This window comes from Anguilla rostrata, chromosome 6 (assembly GCF_018555375.3).
Source record: "Anguilla rostrata isolate EN2019 chromosome 6, ASM1855537v3, whole genome shotgun sequence".
Lineage (NCBI taxonomy): Eukaryota > Metazoa > Chordata > Actinopteri > Anguilliformes > Anguillidae > Anguilla > Anguilla rostrata.
Window position 1 is genome coordinate 11,136,561 of NC_057938.1, and position 13,577 is coordinate 11,150,137.

Here is a 13,577-nt window from a genome sequence, read left to right on the forward strand (position 1 = left end):
TGAAATAACTAATCGAAAAATGAAGGGTGACACATTCATTAGAAGGACTATATCAGTCACGAGAAGCGGGGATGTGTGTTTACAATGAGTCTAACGTGGAGTTTGATGTTGAATGGGCTTCTATTGGATGGGGGGATTTTGCTTACATGGGTATATATAAATATCTAAATATCTATATATTGAAGCAAGCAACCTAAAAACTGTCTGGGGTGCACACAAAAGCCCGGTTAGGTGTGAAAATAACCCCACAAGTGTTATAAAGTGAAATTCCCCTTTAATAGGGTGTCGGGCCACCGTGTGTGGTCAGTATGACCTGAATGTGCTGTAGCATACTGGCGTCTGGAATTCTACCGGAGGAAAACGACACCCCTCTTCCATTCAGTCCAGAAATTCAGTCGACTTACATAGTTTATGGGAGTGGAAAAAACTGGTCTCGGGCACCCTTCCAGAACATTCCCATAAATGCGCAATTACATTTACGTTAAGGCATTCAGCAGATGTTCTTTTCCAGAATGTCTGTTGTGCTTCCCCTTTTTACAAAAAAAAAAAAGAAAAAAGTTCTCTTCCTATATATGGCTAATGGAAATACTCTGTGCCTCTGCACTTGACAGTACACATCTGGAATGTTGTACGCTCAATAGTACGTTGTTTCTCCTGCAAGCTTAGAAGAACTGCCAGGCCGTGAGGTATGCTGACTGCTGGAATCCGTTGGATGTAGTTTTAAAATATGTAGTAAAAAATAATTCAGAGCCCTTGAGCAAGTTCTTTTTTCTCCTTCCAGAGGCCTCTCTGACTAATTTCTTCAGTGTGTAACCCTAACATGAGCTCTCTACCTGAGTGCAAGCCGTGTCATGCAATGTAGCACAGCCTTTTCCAAAGACATTCTAAGTCAGAGCAACTGCCATAAAAGGGGAGAAAAGGGAAGGGAGGGGAGATAATTTGTTAGAGAGAAACTGACCTTATAAACAATGATTTTTTTTTTTTAACATGAGTGCACCCATTCTTAAATCGTGTACTGAATTTTTATCTCGAGATGATTTAAGTTAAATGGCACTGTTTATATCCGGAAGCTGCTCATCCTCTCTTTTGTATGAAATAACCCAGTAGAAGGTTATGTAACGTTATGTTGTTTAACTGAATTTATATGCATACATTGGAATGTGAGGAAGAATTAAATATAATGCATTGTCTCTACCGTGGTTGTATTTCAGCCTGTGTGTGTGTGCCTGCATGTTTGTGCATGTGTATGTGGGAGTGTGTGTGTGTAAGTGAGAGAGACACAATGGATTTAGACAGAGGACTGGGGTCGATTTGCTTTGGTTCAATGGAACTTTTCTTATTATGTAAGGTCATAATGCCTTGCAGTCACAACACATAAATAAACTCCACAACCGTCTCCTTGGGCAATATTGCATATAACAATACAAGTGTGATCCAAACCATCTACCTTGTAACCAGTATTCACAAACCTAACTTCTGTCAAAGATAATATATGCAGACATCTGGTGTGCTTTTCTGTGTTGTCCCTCGCGCATAAGTAATGGGTGTGTATGTGTGTTTGTCAGAGACATTATTCACTACGTGTGTGTTTATCCCTGCCAGTCCTTTTCGCCTTGGGAGTCTGCTTGCCGCTCATTAAACTTGTTCCACTGTTTGCGAACAAACTGCTTACTTGGGGAGCCTCCAGCTGACATGACGCATCTTCCAACTTCACCGTCGGTACGGAAAGACTCGGAGGAATCCAGGGGCTCTAGACATTTGTGGCTTTGCAGACCTCAAGCTCTGATGTGAGTTATTTAGCTGGAATAAGATGATCTTGAGGCAACAAAATGGACCGTGATCATTCATAATATTAAGTAACGGATTTAAACTAAGTCCATTATGCAGTTATTTTAACATGATGTTACACCACTGGTTGAGAATATTTTGATTTAATTTTAAGAGCAATCTCCCCTAAATATAGTCTAGTCAATGTCTCTGTTGCAAGTCTGTGGAAGGTGCTGATGCACTGTAATTTGTGAAATGGTTTTAGCCTTTTTAGCATCAATTAATTGATGGTCATTGATGGTTGATTAAAATAATATCCTTCAGGCTCTGTCAAATACAAAATTAAATTTTCTGTTGCTTTTTCTTCATTGTTAAATTTTAAGATATTGTAATTAGAACAATTATAATTATGATAAAAAAACAAGATTTTTTTCCCAATCATAATTAGATTAACAATGATAAAAATCCTCATTAGAATGCCTGAGAGAATATAAGTGAGTGACAGAAGACAGTCCATCGATAGATAATGTGATATCTTTTAGTGGTAGGTCGTTCTGTGTTCCCACACAGTAAAATGTCCAGTGTTAATTCAGTGACTCTAATAGTGACAATCTGTACTCTGTAAGAGTTCATTTAACACTGAACATTTTACTGTGCAATATTTTCTCATCATATTTGCATGGATTATGTTTACATATTTTCTAGGTTGAGAGCCTGTTTATGTTTTTAACTAGGTAGTAGTTCCAGTCAAAATACTGCTAAATAAGATACACAAGCTCTAGAATCACACTATTTTATGGTAATATTTACCTGCACAATATGTGATGTACTCTGTTTTGTACTGTAACATACTATTGCTGTTCAGGTACTCATTTATTTGTTTTATGTAATTTTATTTTATTTATTTTCTGCACTTGCTAATGATTTTTTTTTTTTTTTGCTATTTCATTTTGTGTAATACTTTGCAAGTGCCCCTGCATGAGTTCAGGAGTATAACATAATTGTTTTGTATATCAGAAAGGTCAGAAGAACATCATTTTCAGCAAATAGACAACTCGCACTCATTGACAACTCTTTATTTAAATGTAAACAGACCTTCTGCCAACAATATAAAAATGTTACTGGTGGACTAATGAGACTTTGACTAATGTAACCATCACAGTGGAATCAACATATTAATAAACTGTTTACCCAGAGAAAGCCAACCGTGGAACGTAGACAACATAAAGACATTAGCCACCGCAGCTCTGGAGCAAATAAAGAGATGATTAACTGAACCCGGGGACAAGCGTATAATTAACACTCGTGCTAATTAAGATTTCGAAGCACCACAGGTACCGTAACCTCTGGAGAAGTGGTTTTTTTAAATGCCTGAGACCTTGAGCATGCGAGGGCATCATATTGAGGGCGGTAATGTTTGCTGCTGATAACGTGTCAAATATTTGTGGAAATGTCACAACACGGAAAGCGACGGCTGAGAGGTTTCTGCCTGCGATAGAAGCCTCCTGTCAGGGCTGCTCACCGTCACGCACCGCCAGGGGTGGTGACTCATCTCCTGTCCCGACAGCCACGCAGCAGGCACGTTCAAAGGCATTAGCATCTCGGCCAAAGTTACCCCCCGCACAACGATTAATGCACAATTTGCCATATTTTTGTGAGGAAAATATATCACGCTTGCTTCATTAGTTGTGTTTTGAGTTCACGGAATTCCATGTAGTAGTGCTACAAAACTGCTAATCCTGACACTATATTGATAATTCACAACGTAGTTTTACAGTTGAATTCCATTATGTAGTTCACATGTGCTATTTAATGGCCATCAATATTATTAAAGGACTGTTCAAGGAGTGCTCATTGATCAGGTGCACTCATTTGACTTGGTGAAGCCTTTCCAGATTGCGTGAGATTTTATTGAGAACTGAGAATAAGAACTTGTTATTTATAAATATACTGCAGAGATTAAGAAACAATGATAGGCTTATGTCACAAGCAAAGGTTGGGCAACATGCACAATGAGGCCTTAAAAAGTCTAAAATAATGCTTTAATGATATAAAAATTACTTAATTTCTGTGGATGGAATATATATGCTTTTATGTCGCACGAGACAGTGTGATAGTAACTTTAAATAGGATCAACAAAATTGTATTTAAAATGAGACATTCATTTAATACCCAGAATAAATATATGTGCATTTAAATTAATTAAGTGAAATGTCACAAGGTTGGATTCAAACAAGAATTCAAACAAAAAACATACCTCTGAGGTTACATAATTATTATCTTGCTTAAGGGCTTGCAATGTTTGAATTTGAGGCATTGCATCCAAATGCAGACTTTTGTTGTCAATTATGTAAGAGAGACCTATGGACTATGTAACAATACGTTAAATAATATGAAATCATTGGTGTACTTCCTATGGGAAATGATCATGAGGATACATTTGCTCATTTTATGTGACCTGAGTACAAATTTTAACATAGCCTAAACAGAATTATGTTTTGTTATCTGAACTACCGCACATTCTGTAGTCTTGTGCTTTAATGACATCTGTATAAAACAAAATAAATGTATGGGCTCATTAAAAAAAAAACGTATGTTGTTATGTTTGAATAAAATAAATATTTTATTCAAAAAAGATGAGAATTGGGAAAAACAAAATTGTTTTATGTCACAAGCATTATTTAGGAAATTAATTAAATCACGAAATGTAGTTATTTTAAAGTGCCTAGTATGAAAATAATAATATTCCTCACTTCTGCTGACCTGAGAGCCTTTTCAGTAACTTTTGAGTTTTCAGAATGCTCTACATTCTCTGCCTAAGGTGCACTTAGCTGAAATTCTGAAATACAAATCCACTGTGATATTTTCCTCCATACAGTGTTTACCAGGTGCCTTTCAAAGGTTGAGAGAAAGTTGAATTGTTCTCTCTTTTTTTTGTGAAAGGCAACAGGCAACATACAGTATGTGCAGAGATTACTGACAACGGGTCCAGCCGTGAATGGGATTACAGCTAAAAATGTGCATGTACACTTTGAATCAAGACCAAAGGCAGCAACGTAAGGCTGCCGGTGTGATGAATTATTCAGATAAAACTTGTCAAAGTTTACTTGTCGGAAATAACCAGGGAATCTCAAAGATATTTTGACTCCTCCAGCTCCTCCACACTGGAATGGAGGAGATAGGCTTTGTTCACTCTACCCTAGTCATAGTGGAATTTATCATTATGTCTTGTTTCAGGTATTGTTCATGCCATGCAGATCTGGCTGCTTAGATGACAAACACGCAGAAAGCCTATCAGAATACCTCTGTTTGTGTATTTGGAGATGTGCGGCTCCAGGGTGTTATGATCAAGGACAAAACAAGAGAGACGGCGCATATACATCAATTGTAATCTTTGAAATGCCTAAAAAATAGCACACCAATCTGGAAAATACTGCCAATGTAAAGAATAAATAGACAAATAAATCAGTTTAAAAAAAGAGAACATTCCTGTTCCAGTCAATGCCTAATTGCTGTGGAACTGCTCTGTGTGCATGGCAATGTCAGGTGGCGAGTGCCTGCCTAAAACAAAACTTTGGTGTGATTTTGTTCCATCCTGAGCAACAAATGAGAAAAAAAAGGGGGAGGGGGGGGGGGAAACTATGAAATTCTGTGTGTTTTCTGGCTGGATTAAAAGAGACTTTTGCTGGCTCTTCATGAGAAAACATTTCTTAAAAATGTCATGAACAGTCAAACATCTCTTCAGATGATCTCAGAAATCTGAGCTGGAGCCCAAGTAGAAAGGGCCTTCATTGCTTACTTAAAAGTTTTTTCTCTGTTGTTCTCCACACCACCATCGGTGCAACATCCACAGAAAGGGGATTTAGGGTTCAACAATAGTGAAGGTAGGGTCTGCACTTCATCAAGCAGTCTAATCTAATAACTACAGACATGCTACATGCTGCAAGTTTGTCCAGACCTCTCATGCAACCCAGACATGCTAATTTAGCCTGTTTCTTTCATTTAAATTGTATCGGGACTTTGTGACCGCAAGATGTGGGTGTGTTTCCACTGGCATCCAGTGCAGAGGGAACACTGTCAGATTCTGTCAGAGCGCTGTGTATTTCGACTTGTAATGAGGAAGCACACAAGAAAATTTGATGTTTGTTAATGTCTTTCATTCCTGATCGCTGGCCAATTAGAACGGTTGTTTGTCCACTGTCTGACTTCTGATTAAGGGCAGGGCATGAGGTCGAACATGGCTTTCCCCTCTGGATGCGTAAGTCCGCATGCTTCCTGTTGACCTGTGTAAATACGCTAAAGGTTTTACCGACGTTTTTTTCTTTCTTTTTGCCGTGGGATTAACCAGTCCTGCTTAAGGGGATTAGTGGGGATTCGGCAGATTACGAGTCGAACGTTTGTAAATAAATAGCAGAATCCGAGGAGCTACCGATCATGACCCCTCATCAACGAGGCAGATTATCAGATTAAGTCCTTTCAAAGAAAAAAAAAGGAAAAGGATGACTACCATGTTAAGAAATTTTAAATTGTGACTGTGTGTGTTTGCCATATGTTTTCTCAATATTAAAAGTTTACTTATGTGGTTAACCATATAAACCTTTTCACTAATTTTAATTCAGTTATGAATTATTGCAGATATATTTTTTTTCTTGAAAACTGTTACTGTATCCTAGTTCATTTTAATATCTGCTGGCCAGTGAAAATTATTATTATTTTTTTAAATTGAGTTTAATGAAAATGAAAATGAGTTTAATGAAAACCTGCTAATTAGTTCATTAGAAAACCTATTAATAAGTTTTAATATTTCTTCCAGTTGCAGTTCCACTTGCATTCACTGCAGCTTCCTCTATTGGTGTTGGACCGGCAGTCCTGTGTCTCATCTGAAATATAACCTGCTGGATGTGCAGCCATTACATGAGGAGTTCACCTCATGCACAACAGACGCAGCCAGACCACAGACTCCCGATCTTCCCGAGGTTAATTGATGGATGAGACAGAGCCCAGTGAGCATTTTTGTGGTGAAAAGAAAGTGAAAAGTCTTGGCGTTCATGTGAAAACCTGGTTACATTTGGTTGATAAGTGAAAGTTCTCTAGCCGACTAGGATGTAGCAAGGCTACATCTGGGTAAGACCTCCTCTGTGTATGTCAAAATGTTTCTCAGTCTAGATTTTCACCCCCCTCTAGATGTCTAGAGTCCGTTTTTTGCTCACTGGGATAGCCCTGCCGGCTGAACCCCTCCTCCCCCACCTGGCTGAAGTTGTGGTGAAGCCATGCATTGGGTCTGGTGGACACAAAGGGCACTAGTACTGAGAACCATTGCTTTAACGGGAGGAGCCATCTCACGTTCTCATGCCTTTTTTCTCTTCTTTGCGGCTTCTGACCACACAACAGCCCCATGACATCATCACTCTCTGAAAGTAAAACAAACATCATCAGAAGACAGGAGCCAGACAGCTGCTGGGGGCAGGCTGCCAGGGACAACACGCTGAGGGATCTCCAGCAAATTTCCAGCAAATGTCTTTAAATAACTTGTTTTCCTGACCTTTGGGCTATTTAAACAGCCCGCCTCTGCTCCAGGAGTTCTGATGTGTTTGTTTGGTTCGGAAATCAAAATGGACTGTGGGTTTTGTACACTCTGTTCTTAAGAGTGCAGAGAGGCCCTTCCCCTTCACATGAGCAGTCCAGCTCTCCAGTGCTCCTCTTCTGGACTGTGTGGCTCATGAATCTCTTTCAGCTGGCCTTGTTTCGCTTGAATTGTCTTGCAGTGAACAGCAACCCTATTTCAGTTAAGACAGTAATAAGACTTCTCATCTCCAGGGCATTATTGCTAGTTTTTCCTTTTTGTGTTACGTGTTTCTGTGCTACTTCTATTTCTCCGGAATTGAATTTGAAGTTACACGGTTTCTGACACTCTTTTGCGCGAAGCTTCATTTTTGTAGAGTTTTCTCATATCTTTAGTAAAATCTGTCAGTTTTGCTTGGAACAGAAATCTTAATCGGTCCATACTTTTTGGGATGTGGTTGTTTCATGCTCTACTTTAGTCTGTATAAATGTGTATTCCAATATCAGGCTTGTTTATCCTTGTCTTTGCCTGTTCACTCTTGGTTATGTAACTGCCTTCATGCAAGTAAAGAACTGTCCATTTAAACTTATGGGGGGTTATTATTTTTTTCACAATACGCCTTACTGTAAATCACAAAAAGAACAGTTTTAAGTAAGGAATATGACATCCGATGCATGCCAAATCAAGACCATGAGATGTTGTTCATTTAAAAGATCTCTTCTGAGCTTGCCACTCTCAGAACAGTTCCTGTGGTGTAGATGTGGCCTGAACACCAGCCAATGTGTTAGCTTTGCCAGCAGGCACACTAGAGGGGACTGTGTGTTTTCTAGTATGGAAAACAAAGCTTTCTAAACGTTTATGTAACTACAATTATTTTATTGAAAGAAATGCATTTTCCACAAGAGGGTTTATTCTGGTGGAAATTAAATATCAAAATGATCTGACCTGCTGCACTTATAATTTTTCAAATTAATTTCCAATTTTCAGAAGTATATTTTGCTCACACATATATTGAGCAAAATATATTATTCAGAATATTCTGAATATTATTCAGGATGCCTTCGGCTTCAGCTATGGCTGTACTTTACATCAATATTATGAAAATGGCTGGGTACTTACTGAAGCAGTCTAGGTTACGCATCTTGCCGAAAAATAGTTTAAGCTACCACCTACCTCACTCACTCGCAGTACCACGGTATTGTAGCAGCATTTGTGAGTCTTGCGATAATTATCTGCAATGAGGCGATAATACTCTTTGGGGAACAAAAACCAACTGCTATTTTCAACTGTGGCAGACAAGCTTCAGAAATAACATGCAATATCTCAACCAGCAGTGAGGCTCCTTCCCTCATTTGTGTTGTTTCGTGCCTCTGGAAGCATCAATGCAAATAGGAGTTGGAGTCAAACCAGGATTATTAACAATGTTTGGGTTCACAGCCCCAGGGAGCGAGAAGGTGCAGCTTGACGAGCCAGCAGTAACCTGTTGGTATGGAAGAGCGCTGCTGCAGTTGATGGTATTTGTAAAGATTTTGATTGAGCGTGACGCGATTCAGCAACGGCAATTGCCAAAGCTCTGACAAAATGCAAATTTAAATGTCAAGTCCTGAATGGCAAAAAAAAAAAAAAAAAAGTAAAAACTGAGATTGTATCAGGAGAACAGCACACAGATATCTACAATGCAGCCCCGGGTGATATGTTTGCACGCAAGTGTTTCTTGTCACTCTTTGGACTATCTGTATTCATTTGGAATATTGCTCCCTGCCGTCGGTTTTTACTCATATTTGCAGATAGACACATGATAATGCTAATGCTTTTCTGTCCACGTTGTAGTTTGAGTGACAGTTGTTGTGAGTCTGTAAGTAAAGGAGATAAACCTCTTCAGCTGTTCCTTTCCTGTGCAACGCTGCAGTCAGGAGACCACAGAGTCCATCTAAACCCAAGAGCTCCTGGGCTGATGATGATGATGATGTTGATGATGACAACAACAACAACAACAACAATAATAATAATAATAATAATAATAATAAAATCAAGACTTTGCTTTGCTATGAAGTGTATTTTAATATTTGAATTATTATTATTATTATCATCTTCATCATCATCATCAAACTGAAGTGCTCTAACTGCTCTTTGGAGAAAGATACCAATCCAATACAAAGCATGTCTATGCTGTAGTTTCACTTATGTAGTTATACTTGCACTGTATGTCGTTTGAGAACTTGAACAATCTGTTCAGGTTCCTCAAAATCTGTTGGCTATGCATTAGCACCTTTTATATCTACGCTTTTGGATTACTCACAGGATTAGGGGACCCCTTTGCTAATTCAGGATGCCTCTGGTTTCAGTTTGCTTCATTGGTCAAGTTGTTGTCCTGTTAATGTGCACAGTGGTCAGAGGGATGTTTATATAAGAAATGAAGCATGAGTAGCTCTTCTGAGGAACACCTTGACCTTTGCAGCTTTAAAGTGCACCATGTTCTCCTCAATATTACCATGACAACAGCTGGTCACTGAACAGAATGTGCTGGTTTGGGTGCACCTATGGTATAGCCAATACCTAATGGATGTATTTGGAATTACTTTGCTTTGCGGAAATATAAAGTGCTTGCGAATCAAGCCAGTGTTACAGTCATGTCAGTTATTTGGATAAGGGTTGAATCACTTTTTATATGTATAACTTTAAATACAGGTCATTCACCCTGGGCTGAAAAAATATATTTTTCGCTTATGAGAAACAACATGAAAATCAGATCCTGAGAAACATATAACTGGACTGATGTCATTCAAAGGAGGAAAAACCTTCAGTCAAATTGGTGTTTGATGGTCTGCCCTTCATAGGCTTTTTTGAGATTTCTATTATACAAGTTAGTGTACTGAACCTGGGTTCCAGAGACTCTCCCTAGTCAGAAACATGAGTGTACTTTGCTGACTGTCTGCGGCGGTTATGGGCTGGAGCCCACTTCCTGTACCCCAGACCTCCCCCTGCAACTATAATACAGCCTAGGCTTTGATGAAAGAGTGGAAGAGGAGAAGCATGACAGCAAAAACATAACTGTTGAAAAACTGAGGGCAGAATTTCAGGGATGCTTATGAACAGCTTTCATGTTCAATTATATATAATCCTGACTTGAGGAAACACAGGAATGTGTCCTGGTGAAACCCTAACAGCTATGGAATCTTTGTTAATAAGAGAGAATTAAACATAGGTTGTCCTCACGATGCATTTACTCTTCACAATACAATCATCCTTCATGTGTTGTTTCTGTCCATGTTTATAGCTCAGTTAAATCAACAATTTGATTATGATTATTTGAAAATAATACCCCTACTTTCTGCAAAAATATAAAATATAACAGGTCATTTCTGAAAGTTTCTTTCACACGTTTTTCAGAGGGCATTGTCATATTTCTCTACTATTTTTTATAGTATGAAATAGAACTGTATGGCAGTAGTCCTTTCAGCTGTGTAGAGGATTGCATTTCTTATTTAAGATGCATTGTTAATGTGCTTGAAGTGGTTCATCCTTCAGATGTGAGTTGACAGCCTCCATAAACATGATCTTTAGTGGATTTCTCTTCTTCGGATCATCTTGTCTCTGACATAGAGGAAACAAGTGCATTGCAGCTGCTGGTCACGCTTTTGTGTGGAATCACATGATGTTTTCCTGATGATTCTCTGCTCTCTTGCTTTTATATGAAATTTTATTGGGGTCCCCTCTTCTGACTGGATTTCAGGATGATTCCAGAATCTCAAGACTGTGTGAAAGCAGACTCCCACATCTACAGTCATCATGGCCAAGTGGCGAGTGACTTAAAGCTACATCACGAAAGTCATGTGAGGACGCACGTCTCGATTCCAACTGTACCGGAGAAACAGCTTGTTCATTCTTGTGGCTCCCAGGAGCCCCTGAGCTGGGTAGGAAAATGGAAATTAAGAGATCAGCCTGACATCTCTGTCTGGAAATGTGCATCTTTAAATGGATTGAGTTGAAGAAACCATCCAAAATTAGATGTATATCATTAGCAGAGCATACTATAAATTTGAATGTCAATCGATATTGAGTCAATAGTTTCTACACACTAAAACATGTCATTTATTTGATCATTGTCGTAAGAATTTTTTTGTGTTCAGTTTTCCATCCCTCACCTCAAACTATAATCAGCCAGTAGCCACCCTCCCTGTGACCTATTGCTGTTTCTTCCTTAGCAGCACAGAAAGAGCTAAGCAGGGTGTTTGCTGTCCATCAGTACAAAACAGCATAGTATGTGGTTGGAACAATTGTCATTATTAGCTGAGCAATAAATATCTTTAATATTTAACCTGCTATAGGTTTTCAAACAAAATATGCCTTTAACTGTGGTGATGATGGTGTTTAAGGTATTTAACATCATTTCACTGAAGCAGGTGGTATGATAAGATGTTTGAATATAGCACCATCTTTACTGCATTGGAGGCCCTGTAAATGCCTGCCTTGTATAGCCTTCATCGTGATTCAGTGCCTGGAACAGTGGCTGCTGATTGGGTAGGGCATCACTGATGGCCAAGAGTTGTGTGGACTGATGTACAATTACAGGAAGAGTTAGTTAAATGCTAGGGCATCTAACAATAGTAGCACTAGTGCTGCTACTACCTATAGTATTAATGATACTACAACTGCGGCTTCTGCTGCTGCTTGTGTTGCTGCTACTCCTCCTCATAATAATAATAATAATAATAATAATAATAATAATAATAATAATAATAATACATGTTCAAACTGGTTTTTAATAATAAACATTACAACCTTTGGAATATACCTGTAAATCTTTGCTTTCATTTTCTCCAGATGGCTCTGAGAACTTCATGTCCTATATTTTTAGTGCATTGATGGAGGAAATTAATGGCTTTTGGCACCATTAGCAGTCCGAGACATATGGAAAAGCATTACAGTGAGTCTGCACTTCACAGTAAATGCTGAAATTACTCTGACGCATGTGGACTTCGAGGACAGGATGTTCCTGCAGTATACAGTGACTGTGGGTGGAGGTTCAATATCGAATTTTGGGACAAATTGCTTTAGGTTCATGCTGCTTTCTGTTAGCACCAAGAAATGCCCAAGTGGCCCTGCAAGGGAGGGCATTCTCCTGCAAGCAGGGGATAGCAATAAAGAGAGAGTGAGTAATTGAATGAACGAGTGATTGAGAGCACGATATAGAGAGAGGTTTCAATTGTGTCAGCACTCAGAAGCTGCCAGAAACTGAGTCTTGGGAGGGTTGCCAAGGACTGGAGTTGACACTGGTCCTGACGTGAGCCCTGTGCTGGTTCCCGCAGTGCATTTTTGGTGGCATTCAGAGAACAGCATGTTGTTCCAGGGGGCTGGGGGCTTGCAAGGACATCCTTGTTTTGGAAACAGGCCCTGCCAAATCAAAATGGGTTAAAGTGCATTTATCTTTAACGCTAGTGATAGTGCTACTTTTCTCGTTCTTTTAGTCCAATAATTACACGTCTCGCCGAAAGCCAGAACAACACCATTTTAAAAGCATTTTTGGGGTTTCATGTAAGATGCATGTAAATCCCTCAAAGTGCCCCGCAATCCCATTTAACTGTCCCTTTCGCCACTTTTGTACAGAAGGAAACATCCCATTTAGACTGTTGAGGGACAGGCAATAGAAACCACAGTGTTCAACTCTGGATTTAAGCCTGCAATCTTCTGGTCATGTGCTAACCACACTGCTGATGCATACCATTTGGCGCAACACAAGTTAATACACTATGTTTATTTTCCATCCAATAATTTCTCAAATGTAAATTTATGCCTCAAAAGTTAATGGAGCTGAGGTGATTTATTTTAGAAGTTGGCGAGTCTGACACCTCTTCTTTGATTCACTGTCTCATTTGATTCATTTTTCTATTTACAGCTCTGAAGGGCTATATGTTAAGTCCCGTCATGACCTGTTCATATACACGATTCAGGCCATTAGCACAGAGACCACTGCTTGAGTTGCCATACAGACATATAAGAAGGTTGCGTTTTAGTGTGTGTATGTAGGTGGGGGCAATCTCTTCATTATCTGATATGATATATCAACAAAGTTGTACGTAGGCCTTATGGTAATATGCAGTTAGAAAATAGAGAACACTTGGAGATAAGCAAACACCTTCTCTCTGAAATTTTCTGAACTCATTTTGAATATATAATAGGAATGTAAAGAACAATTACAGAAATGACAACACCCTTTCTTTAGAATTTTTTTATCGTTAGAAAAAAA